The sequence below is a fragment of the Heliangelus exortis genome, chromosome 1 (assembly GCF_036169615.1).
Source record: "Heliangelus exortis chromosome 1, bHelExo1.hap1, whole genome shotgun sequence".
Taxonomy (NCBI): domain Eukaryota; kingdom Metazoa; phylum Chordata; class Aves; order Apodiformes; family Trochilidae; genus Heliangelus; species Heliangelus exortis.
In genome coordinates, this window is record NC_092422.1 from 63,757,085 (window position 1) to 63,770,179 (window position 13,095).

Sequence of the window (13,095 nt, forward strand, 5' to 3'; positions counted from 1 at the left end):
AAATTATTTCCTCGTGAAAAATAATTGAAAAATCTTTGAAAACAACCTTCCAGAGCCTCTGCATTTCACTGTTACTTTGTGCCGGCACAGCTGACCTTCATGCATGCAGAAGCAGATAATGGGATAAATTATAAACTGAAAAGTACAGTGATGTTTCAGGTTTACAAACCATGCAAAGTGCATGTTTTCATTAATCATGACTGTCAAAAATCTTAATTTTGAAGGGAGGTCTAGGAAGGTCATTTTCCACCTGGATTTAATTAGAATCCATTATGTAATGTCATTATGTCCATTATATCCATTATATAATGACAGTGTGCAAAATCCATAGTTATTTTCATATTTCATTATTTTCTTTTTATCTTAGTAGTTTCTAGTTTATTTTCATTAAACAAATGAATGGACATCCAGACAGATCTTGGCTTGAATCAACTTTGATATTGATAGTTTTCTGAGGCAGACAAATTTATAAACAATTAAATATTTTCATACATTTTAACTTACAGGCTTTTTGGTTCTTTTTCTAAACTAATTTCTGATTGGCAATGCTTATGAGTCTGATATAATAGTGAGTGAAACACCAAACAAGGTAGATGGAGTGGTAATACCTTGCTACTACTGTGTATCCTTCCATTTCTTGGACACCCACTACCCAAATATTTCTGGTTGTTTATAAACTCTAGGGCTATAAATATTTGGTTTAGAGATTAGTGGTGCATTAAGCCTGTTGTTTCTAAAGGCATTTGTCCAGTCTCCCTGAATATGTTAAATACAGCTTTTAATTCTTAAACTGGACAAAGAGTTTATCGAAGGGTGATGATGATGGATTGCTTATGACTTCACTGGCAGAGCTTTTACTTAGCTAACATTTATAAAGTAGGCTTTTCTAGGCCTGAACTGCATATTCAACAAGCCTTAGCCTCAGTCCCTGCTGTTTTTTTACAAATTAGTAGCAGATAGTGTAATTCATGAGGGCTTTTTACATTTTTCACAATACACTAAGTATATGATGTGATGTGAGGCTCATTCACCCCCCTCACCCCCCTTTTTTTGCAAGGCTTTTAAAATTGAACAGTCAAAGGAGCTACACTTCTTCCTTAGGTTATGCAATTTGGCCTGTGTAATTGGCCAAAAAATGTAGAAGAGACATGATTCCTTCCACACAGAGGAACATGGATATGGAAGAGACCCCAGCTGAGAAGAAAAACCACGCTGTATGTCTAGGGATTCTAAGGTGCATCTCCAAACTGAACACAGCTGCTGCTCTCTCTTTTTTTTTCACTTGGGAGCATTCATCAAGAAATATTTTTGTGAAGCTTCATGATGAAGTGTTCAGAATACCCTTGGATGGGCAGGGCCCTTTTTTTTTTGTTTGTTTGTTTGTTTTGTGTAGGAATTTTTCACAAATTCTTTAACTTTGCATAAAAACTGAACAAAACAACCCACAGCTCACAAGCCACACTTTGCATCAGTGTCTAGCTACCTGCTGGGGCTTAGCATGGCCGAAATAGAGAGTTTACTCTTTTTGTCAGAGAATCACAGAATCAGTTGGGTTGGAAAGGACCTCTGAGATCATCATGTCCAACTCTTAATCCACTGCCACTGTGGTTCCCAGACCATGGCACTGAGTGCCACATCAGTCTCTTAAAAACCTCCAGGGATGGAGAATCCACCACCTCCCTGGGCAGCCCATTCCAATGCCTGATCACCCTCTCTGTCAAGAATTTTTTCCTAATATCTAACCTAAACCTCCCCTGGCAGAGCTTAGGTCCATGCCCTCTTGTCTTACTGGGAGCTGCCTGGGAGAAGAGACTGACCCCCCCCACCTGGCTACACCCTCCTTTCAGGGAGTTGCAGAGAGTGATGAGGTCTCCCCTGAGCCTCCTCTTCTTCAGGCTGAACATCCCCAGCTCCCTCTGCCCTTCCTCACAGGACTTGTGCTGGATCCCTTCACAGCCTCTTTGCTCCCCTGGCTCTTGTCCTCACATGAATACTCAACTGTCATGGGTAATATCTCCAAGCTGTCGATCCTCCAGGTCTGCAGCCTGGGTATCACTTTCTGTTCTGCTCTTCCCTTCTGTCTCTGTGTCTAAAAATATATGTAAATCTTGCAGGCTGTTCTTCTACAGCATTTCTAGATGGAGCTCTATCCACAAGGGTGTAAGTCTGAAGTACAAATTCTCATTACACACCTTGATTGCTGCAATATCCTTTCCTTGGTTTTGACAAATGCAGTGTTACCCACCTTTATTCATGCTGCCGTGCAGGTCATTTTCCTTGCTTGACATCTTCCCCAAAGACATTTGTCTTTACATATCACCACTCTCATCTCCTTTCTGAGAGAGTAATTTTGCATTGGAACAGGCTGCCCAGGGAGGTGGTGGAATCACCATCCCTGGAAGTATTTAAAAACCATGTAGATGGGGCATTTCAAGACATTTTCTAATGAGCATGGTGATACACATATTCCTGAATATATTTTATTTATTTTACTGGGGGGAGGATGTTGACAGTTGGATGCAGTGGTCTTAGAGGTCTTTTCAAACTGTGACAATTCTGTGATTCTGTGTGGTTCTGTGATTCTCTGTTATATCAAGTAGAGATACTTGTCTCTGATTTTAAGGCCTCAGGCCTTCCAGTCTGTCCTGACATGTTAGCTCCCACTTCAGCTTACCTGGTGACTAGCTTCTGTCACCCTGTTGCTAAGTTTTTACATTAATTAATTTCTCTCATGATTCCCATCAGATCTCAGAACAGCCTTGAACACTTTTCCAATTAGTTCTACACCTACCTTCAAATCCTCTCCTAAGAGCCTTTTGTTTTCACAAGGACACTGTGGAAAAACAGTGGTGAGGTCAGGGATACACCACTCTTTCTCATGCTTGACAGTTCTTGTCCAGCTTGTCCCCTGGTCAGACCAGGTGTATCTGTCTGCTCTCCTTTGTCCTTAGCAGTGAACTTCATGAGTCAGGGAGCTGGTGGGTAGTACAAAAGCAGTGCTTAGGTACTCTCCCAATACAAATCCCTAACAGCAGTGGTTGCTATTAGTGATAATTAGTGAAAGAAGCAACAGTAACAGTAACAATGTGCCATTGCTCCTCACTTTGTAAATTGTTGACATCTTGATTTTTCCAGCCCCCCCTCTACCTTCTTTCTGTGCTGAACAGATCCATTCAGTTTTAACAGAGTTTTTCTGAAACAGACTATTTATAAAGGAATGCCATTTCCATGTTTTTGTTGGAAGGGCTATTCACATAGTAAAGCCAAAGCTTAATTTTTTTCTGGACAGAATATGTGCAGCTCCTGTGTGGGTGCCCAGAGGCAGAAGAATGAAAAGCCACAGGGGCTGCAATCCTTGTGTTTCCCTCAGGAAAGGTGACTATTTGCTGGTTCACTGAAATGTAACTGTTATAGGAAAGGCCACTCTACTGTACAGAGCATCAACAAAAGGAAGAAGACACTTAGGGAACATTGCACCCTGTTTTAACTGTCTCTTGTGCAACATAGAACAGAAAAGATCCTTTCTAGACGGTGTGTCCCCTGCATGGGTCAGGCTGCTGCTCTTCCAAGGGATAGGTACTTCCACAGCATGTCCATGTTTCCCGGTCAAGACCCAAGGCAATAGAAAGCCCCAACTCTGTTCCGTCTGCTGTCCTCTGTTTCTGGAGGTGAGAGGAGGCAGTTACCAGTTTGTGCACAGGTATTGTCACCATCTGGTTTTGAGGACATGGCCTGGGCTGCAAAATCATTTGAGGCATGGTTTTAAAATCACCAAATCCTATTTTGCACTAACTGTCACAGGAATTTGTAGTCTTTGTGCTGTCTGATGCAAAGCAGGGTGCCATGGCTTAAGTCTAGCCTTTTTTAATGTTGTTTTACCAAACATATCAGAGCTCTGTAGATTTTGTAAATTGAGGGATGATTCTGCATGAAACTGCAGCTTCCAAAGAAAGCCCCCAAGAACTGAGAGACAGAACTGCTTCCAGTCCTGAAGGAGGTTGATTAACAAGACAGTAACCCTGTCGAGATGGGGCTGTTGTACGGACTCCTGCTGGGTTTATAATCACTGCAGGAATCCTGAACCTCATCTAACCTCATGCACTAATTTATAGCAACTTCTTCAAAGTGTTGTGACTTCTGTGTCCAGCTGCGGGCACGCACGTCAAGTACAGAGAAACTTCTGAGAGAGCCTTCGATGTAAATAACTCCAATAAGACCAAGTTACAGATAAAATGTCAAATCAAGAAAGAAAAACCTTGTTACCCGACAGGAGGAGAATAAGGCAATCCCTTGTAAGCTTTTTCATTGCTGGTGGAGGACGTGGTAGAAACTTTGAAGTGGAAAATAAAAGTTAAAGCTAAACAAATATCCTTTATTCCACCATGCCCAGAGCAGCTACTACTTGAGTTCCTGAGACACTGCCAAAGCCAACCTGTTCACTTCCTTGCTGAAACACAGGATTGCTAAAACAGATTAGTAATTTTGTCTGATTTCCATCAGATTTTATTAGTGTGTAGAACTGTGTATTTTTTTATGACTGGTGGGGTTTGGTGTAAACATTCGTTTTGCTGCAGAACTTTAGAAAATGGGAGCAGTGAGAGTCCTGTCTGTCCACTAAGTTTGGATGCACTTCAAGTATATTTGCTATGGATTTAGGGAGAAAGGGACTGTGTCAGATGTAGACATATCTTGATTTGCAGAATAAGTAGCTGGAGAACGATCTGGCTATTCTTACAGTCTTAGACGCAATTTCCTAGAGTTTTGGTGGTTTGGTTGAAAGGAAACCCACAGGCAAGCTGAGCTTTTAATTATTGAAGGTGTTCCTTGTGAATTCTGTTTGTGTTTTTTTTTAATGTGTTGACACAAGAGGTATCCTTGAACTGGGGAGAGATGAATGCAATTAGAGTGTTTGGCCTGCAGTGTTTGGCTGCAGGATGCAGAAACAGTGGGAAGCTGATAGAGCAACAGGAGCACAGAGAAAGGGCTGGAGGAAAACCAAAGCTGTCCAGTTAATATTGGAAGTTCCACCTCCTTTGGGGTGCTGTGGAGCAGTGGGGAGGCAGGGTAGGGTCTCTGGTGGAGGACAAATAAGGTTATTTCAGGGAAGATAGAAACAGGATATGGGGAAGTAGTGAAAGGATTGATGCTTTAGCTATGAAAATCCTTCACAGTGAATGACAACTCTGCTTGGTGCTGGGAGCCTCCTGCCTGGGGATGGGCACCCACAGATGCCCTTGCAAATAGGTTGTGACTCCCATGGCCACAGGCCATCTCCTAATGAAAACACGACATTTGAAGTGTGATGGCTTTGATGAGTAATTTACTTGGAACCTCTCTACCCTGTGAAACTAATTGGAGTATGTAAAGTGCAGTACTTCTCATGTGAGCAACTTAAAATCTGAATGAAAACAGAATCTAATTCTGTGTTTTTCCCCTTACCCACTTGGGATCCCTTGGCTCATTAGCAGGCTTGCTAATTCTTTAGCAGAAAGCATTAAGGATCAACCCATCAAATATTCAGGGTTGCTTTTTTTTTTTCAAACCTGAACAGCCATATGTGCCGTGAGATCAGCTGCACTCCATCAGCTGACTGAATTAAAACAAGAGCAGAGGTAAATTAGAAACTGTCTGCACAAGACAAATCCTGTGAAAACATGAAATCCTACCAAACACACTGTCACTGTGAATAAGCATCACAGTCAGTGGAGCACGTGTCAATACTTAGAGAGGAGAAAAATCAGTTTCTTAGAGGTAGGTTGTTAGTTCAACAACTGTGAACTGCTGCCTTGTAAATGTTAATGACTGTAAGATCCCACTGGCTGCAGTTAAGCTCCTGGTGGAGTCGGACATGTGAAGAATTACAAAACACAAATATGGTAATCAGCAGTATGTTTCTAAACACTCCTCTTGCTTTCCAAAGCAGAGGGAAAAGCCTACAGGTGGAATGAGACCTTCTTGGCTGCACAGTACCAGTGCAATTGCTGTTTTATTGGAGTCACTCTGCTGGAAAGAAAATGCTGGGTAACTCTGGGAGGGAGGTGAGAAGACCACCTTCAGCACATCGTCTTCATGGGGAGGTTTGGGTTGGCTTTTGTGCCTGAGCCTGGCAGGAAACTCATGGAAAAGTTTCAAGAGGAACACAGCAACTTCAGGCAAAAGAGGGATGGCTGGGGAGAGGAAAGGTAGAGAAGTATCACCAGTTTGCTGACATTGCCTTTCTTGCTCAGTCTCATTGAACACAGAAGTATTTCAAAGTGTCAGAAGCATTCTAAAAATGTATCAGGGGCATATAGTATCATTTATTTCCACTGCAGTTTTTCAGAAGAACCTTCATAGCTCTGCTTTGCTTTCAGTATCCTAAATTTCAAAGCAATTAAAGCATTCTTTTGGCTCATGTGTATGATTCATTGCATTTCTTCAGTATTCTTCTTGTCTTTTGTACCCAAATAAGTGAAAAAGCAAACCCAAGAGTGTTTGAGAAACCTGTCATTTCAGCCGTGGCACTGAAACCCAGAAAAATATGAAGCCATAGTTCAGCCTCCAATATTCATGGATTAACATTGCTCTTCTTACCACACCGTGACATCCAGCTCATTTTTACAGTAGTCTGTCTGCAGCAGTTTACTTACACCAGAGTCTCTCCAGCCAGCCTGGGTACCACTGGCACTGTGGATGGCAGCACTCTGGAGCTTCAGCCTGGAGCTTCACCAGCTTCTCTGTGAGAATTAGCAGTCCATACAGTACTTTGTACCATAGAGCAGAATTAGAAGCAGTACCAGAGCTAGCTGAAAGTATTTTGGCTTTGTCCACATAAGCTACAATGACTACAGAAGAGGCATACCTGGGTACACCATCATCCCCTTAACTCCTCACATCTTGGCAGCTTTCAGGATACGCCGTCTGTGTGTGATGCCTTGGTCTTTGTGTGATCACTGCAGACAGGGTCTCTATTTCTTCTTTCTCCACCCAAAAGGCTGGGAAGAGGCTCCTCTCTTTTCACAGCTTTTGTCCCTTTTTTAGCTTTCGCAGATCATCAGTGTCTCTCTCCAGATGATCTGTTACTTGTTGTCTGCTCATCTGAACAGAAACTGCACCTGGTTTGGGCACCACACTGGTGCCATATCCTTTTTATTGACCATATTGTTACTTTTAACTATCAATAAACCTCTATAGTCAATGCATTAATCACAGCCATGTAAGCATTGGTTCCCCACTCCTTAGCATATAGAGCCTGAGGTACAGAGCACCATGTAAAATGGCTCTAAAATACTGTACTAGCAGTGATAACATCAGCCAGCCATTAATTAGTTGTACATCAACAGCTCCTCTGAATTGTCACGCTTGGATTTTTGCTGCTGCCACTGTTGTTGTTGAAAATAGTATCTAAAAGCAGGCTGAGGTTTGAAGTATGCTGTATATTTAAACCTTGAACTTCATAGATCTCGGTGTCAATGAAAACATCACCCTAAAAAAAGCAGAAACTAGAAATAGTCTAGTGGAAACAGGAGGTCAACCTAAAAACTCTTATGAAGGGAATAAGACAACAAATGGCACCCAAAGGTAATTTGCCTTTCAGTGTCCCATGTCCCCGTGCAGCGTTTTTTGTGGCATTAACCATTCATGCTGGCGTACACACATTTTCAAATCCAGCAATATCCTTTTCTTTTTTTTTAATTAAACAGGGTGGTACAGAGGAAAGAAACCCATATTCTTCTTAGAACACAAGTTGCCAGTGTGCAAGGGCTTTGCGTTAGGGAAAGGCAGGCTAGTAGAAAAGAGCTGGTGAAACACTATCATGCTAATTTGGTAGAATGAATTTTCAAAATTGCTGTTTTGTAGTGAGTCTATACACCCTGTGATTTGACAAAGCAAGAGAGAATCCAGAGTAAATCATACAGCCTCTCTGTTACACAAAAATAATACAATAAAATACTTAATAATTTTTTTCCTGTTTAAAGTATTTCACAAAGCTGGAAGAGAGGCCTGATAACCATCTTGTTCCAATACAGAGCAGTGATTCCTTGTTATTAATAGCAAAAGGTCAGATAGATCCTCATTTTGTATATTCCTGCCACAGCTCCTCTGAGGTCAAGAGAATTATTCAGATTAATACCAAAAAGGATCTGTGCTATCAGTCCTAATGAAAAAAAGAATGAAATGTGGTAGTTGCAGGTATCTGCCCTGCTGGGAGCCTGGGGTGTGATGCCTTCAGCTGCCACCTTTAGGGAACATCTTACTTTCTACCCCCTTGATAAGATTTACTCAAAATCAAGTGAGACCACAAAGGAGGCGTGACTCGAGATGACAGCACCCTCCAGTAAACCCTATGGTGGCACTAACCTTTTAAAGTTAGATAATAGTTTGGTTTCTTTCTTAACAAATGGGCATTAGGAAGCAGACTCATCAGAGCAATGCAACCGGATGCTGTTTTGTGATGTATTTTCCACAGAGGTTAAAGTTCCAATTTTCTTTACCATGCTTCCAGGGATGGCTGTAGAGTAAGGGAGGGAGACACAGAGGTCTTCCCACAGCGTGCATATACTGTGGGCTGTTGGCTGCAGCTCTGGCTGCAGATCCAGACAGTCATTGTTCCATGGTCTTCAATGCCTAAGGACACAGCCCTGCTTTGCCCTGTGAGCCCACAGGGTGACAGACCTGCTGCCATCCCCACCTTAAGATGTGTCTCTGAAACCTGCATTAGAGCAAGTTGTGGGTTTGGGTGGCTGATGTTACACACTTTGGCCATGCACCTTTTCCTGGCTTCTACACTGATGTTTTCAGCAGACATGCTCTTAAATCTAGGAAATTCCTTTGTGGTGCCTGATGTTCCACAACTGGAGGTGATGGGTGGGAACTCTCCCCCCACTGTCACATTTTGGTCTGACCCAGGAAGCATCAGATCTCTGTTTATGTCTGAGAGAAGCAGCTTTCCTCATTTAGGAGCCGAGACAATATTCTTCTGTTAATCTTATTTAATCATATTTAGGAGCAACACATGAGTTAGCAGTTAGCTTCACTTGGCAGAGAGACGTGAAGGAAATTGTGGGAGAAAAGAGAAGCCTGCTAAAAGGAAATTAAATTACTTTCAAGAGTATTCCATCGCAATGTCTATACTAATAAGTAAAATGGACTAATAACTATTCTTTACCCTGAGGCCAATCAGTGTGGCATGGCTCGTGTCCAGAGAGCTGAATTCTCTCACAGCCACAAAACAGAGTGGCCGCACCTACACTGCCTGTTGGAAGTCGCCCTTGGGCTAAAATCCCTAAAAAGGGATTTTTTTTTGCAAGAACTGGTCCTGGTAAAAACTGCACTGGTGTCAGTGATTTAATGATCTGCTCAGTTGTGGGCCACCAGACAGGTATGTGGTCCTGTTGATGTGATAGGAGAGGTTTGGTTTAGGCTTTTCCATCCAGTGTACTGGGATTGCTCCTGCCTGGTACACAGAATCCAAGACCTTGGAGAACACATTATTAGCCACACTGCAAAAGTTGTGATTGAAAGTCTCTTAAAAAATTTTTATTCTACTTATTTTGGCATCTCTTTGCCAGTGTAGTTCGTTGCCCTCGGGACATACTGGGTTGTTTTTTTGCTTTGAAAATGTGAAAGGTAAAATCTGTTTCTGAAGGAAAGACAAGAACATACACAGTCATTTGTCTGCAGGACGCAAAGTGCTGGTAATGGAATATTTTAAGAGAGATTGACTGAATACTGATCAAGTTTTCACCAACCAAAATGTCATAGTATCTGTCCTTTATGATTAGAGCTAAATGCCATTTGCTGGGTATGGTACAAAGTGTCACTCCTAGAGTTGTTTTGCATTTAGTAGCTTAGGAAATATAATGCTATTGGTGTGCTTCGAAAGTAGAAAAGACACAATTATTTCATGTACAAATTATTGATGTTGCCTTAAATGATGGGATTCTAATGCAATCTTCCAAACTGTACCACTGTAGAGGTGATAGTGAAGGTGATATACCATCACATTTCTGACAGTAACTTCATTTTTACCAACATAATTAATTTAATTAAAAATACACATTCTTTGCAATGATATTGACTACACTTGAAGTCACGCAGACACAGAAGGGCTTACACACAAACTTCAGCTTAAGAACATGCAATTTTTTATAGAAATTGCAAGCTTGTCACTTTACCCTTGGGGGAAGAAAAGGTTATTCAGAGTAATGACAATAGCTTGGTGGGAGGGAAAGTGGGCTTCACACAGTAAAAAAGTTTCTTTCCAGCTGTGTGGGTTTCCCACAAGCTTTTTTTCATTAATATTATCAAGTTATTTGTTATTTACTCATGAATGCCGAATAAATACTGAGCAAATTTACGACATTAGTCATTTTCCTAGCTTTACATGTACGTGTATGTAATGGTTCACATTATAGCTGTGAGTTTCCAACATATTCCAGTGTAAATGAGAAGAGCCCAATTAAAAAAATTGTAGACCCCGATCCAGCCTTTGTTGGCTTCAGATCCTGATGCTGAATTGAGCACCAAAAGAGAAAATTATGCTTATTAAACTGAGTAAACATTTTCTTCATTTGTCTGGGTGGCTTTTTTCTGTCAGTGAAAACTATTTTTTTTTTTTTGCTAAAAATGCCAACTCCTAGAAACATAATGAGTATTAATGAAAAGCTGGAATAATTTTGCATGGACAAAAAGAGGGTAATTTTCCTTAGACATTTTGTTAGCACAAACTGAATCCTAAAAGGCCTTTTTTCCTTGTGGTTTGTCAGAATAATTCTCATTATAGTCAATAGGAACCAGGTATATATGCATCAATAGCAGAATAAGATGCTAAATATAGTTGCTGCTGTGGCAGCTGGTTCCCTCTCTTGTTCATCAGATGGGGAAGCTGGAAGCTGCAACAGCCTCATGATGTAAGGAAGGTGATGCTTGAATTTTCTCCTGGAAAGAGGGACATGAGCTCTATATAACCCTTCCAAGCACTTCAAACTTCCCCAGTGGATGGACAATCTTCAGCCTTCTGTGTTTGGGCTCACCACACAGGGACAGCGGGTATGCAAGTTTCCCTTAGCCTGAGCAGGCTACCCAGTTTTGCCATATGTGTTACATTTTCCAGTCTATGGGGCCACAGCAGGTTCTGCAGTTGTTCCAAAAAAAGAAAAAAAAGAGAGAGAAAAAAAAAAAAAAAAAAAAAAAAAAAAGGTGGTTGGGGGGTTTTCCCATTATCTGGAGAAGCAGTGTACCTCTTTGACAAAGCAATAACAGATCTGCAGGTTGTTCCTGATCTAAATTTCCCCATCCTTCCTTGCTGTCACTCCTCAGCTCCCTTGCATCTGAAGATGACATTTCCACCCTTCTTCCAGACCAAGCCTGGCTCTCCCTCCCCTCCTGGGCAGCAGCATCTTTCATCCTCCCTGGTGTTGCCTTGCTCAGAGAGCTGCCCCCGGGCTCTCTTCTCCTAAACAATCTGCCTTTGTCTCTGGGTCCTTGGAGTCTCACAGGAGTCACTTAGGCTCTGCGATTTTTTTTTAAGGCCCAGGATTGGTATTTGATACGTTTCTTCTCTTGTATGGAATTTTCCACTATCCAAACCTAAACCCCTGTGGAGAGGCAGGAATTAAAAAAATTGCCCTTAACCTTTTGTCTTCTTTGAGTAAGCTCTGTTCAGGTGCTTATAATCTTTATCTATCATCCTTTTCATGGACAGACTTATCTTCTTTTCTTTGTCTTCTTAGCACATGGAGTGTAAAGCATTACACAGTGAAAAACAGCTATCAGGAATTCATAAATTATACATAGGCAGATTCCCCAAATCATCAAACATTTCCTTCTGTAAAGGATGTTCTCTATCAGTTATTGCTTCTCTGGTGTATGTACCTTTCCATATCTTGTCATCTAAACTTTCATGGGTTATATTTTTTCCTCCTTCTTCTTTTTTTTTTTTTTCTTTTTTTTTCTGTAATTTCATTGCATTCTGACTTAAACCAACAGGACTCTGCTTTCTTACCCTTCTCCCTGTCACTCTGCCAGCGGAAACCACACAGGTTGGAGAGACAGGTGGAGGGAGCCCTCAGCTGAAACAGACAGAGACCTGGAGTCTTTGCTTTCAGTGCCCCATCTCTTGAACCCTTGATGCCAGAACAGGAGCCAGCCAGCCCAGGGATGCCTGTGCTTTGGGTGCTCTCCCATAGCCCCTGGCAGCGTTTCTGGCTGCAGCAGCTTTGTGGATGTGCAAGGCTGCAAATTCAGCTTGAGAATGTCCCTTCTCACACGCTTCAGTTGGCAGAAGCTAATTCAAAATTCATGTGGCACTGCAAAAGCCATGCCAGCTAAACAGTGTTGTGAGTACTAGCAACCTCAGCACGTGCAGAAATGGGCTGATCTGTGGGGCATCGTGTTCCGTCTGTTCAAGTGCCTGGGTTTTGGACCAGAGCCATTGGGTTGATAATCATTGCAAAGTACATCCTAGGAGCCATGCAGGATTTGGGGCCAGAGAGAGGTACCTGATTATAGTGGAACCATAATTATGTGTTCCATTGCAATGTGTCCTCAACTTTTCCACAAAATATACCACTCTTCCTAAATTTTTAAGGCTACATTTCAACCAAACACAAGGTCTCCTGCAGCAACAATAGAAACAAGCCTTACAGGTGAAAACTTAGATGTCTGCATAAAACAAAGAAAGGATTTTAAAGAATTGTTGGCTTGGCAGATGCATTTTATGAAGCTCATATGCCAAAATAAAAGCACTCTAAGAATCCTACAATTCAAAAGTCTGTTAGAGTGTATGAAAACGGAGTGCTCTGTGAGGAAAAGATAAGGGGAATTAAATGCCAAAGCCAGCAGAGGTAAAAGAAAAAAAGCAGCTGATTGTACACCCATCCATCCTAGCCATTCCTTTCCAGCTCATGTCTGCTCATCTTTCCACTGCTCTGTTGCTGTTTCTGAATCCAGATGTCTGCAGGGTCAGCCCAGATGAGCACCACACTATTTTGCTGGTGCACAACAAATCAGGCTCTTGCTGTGAATCCCCTGCCTGCTCCTCCTGCTCTCCTTCACTGAGTCCTGCCAGAGCCTGGGAGAAGAAGCAGGCAACCAGCCCTGAGTTCATTGTTG

At 41.9% G+C, this 13,095-nt stretch overlaps 1 protein-coding gene across 3 annotated transcripts in view; it reads left to right on the forward strand.

The window, feature by feature from the left end:
• Positions 1 to 13,095, forward strand: part of AFF3 (ALF transcription elongation factor 3) — a 333,250-nt gene that overhangs the window by 151,456 nt on the left and 168,699 nt on the right. The gene's annotated exons all lie outside the window — the stretch shown is intronic.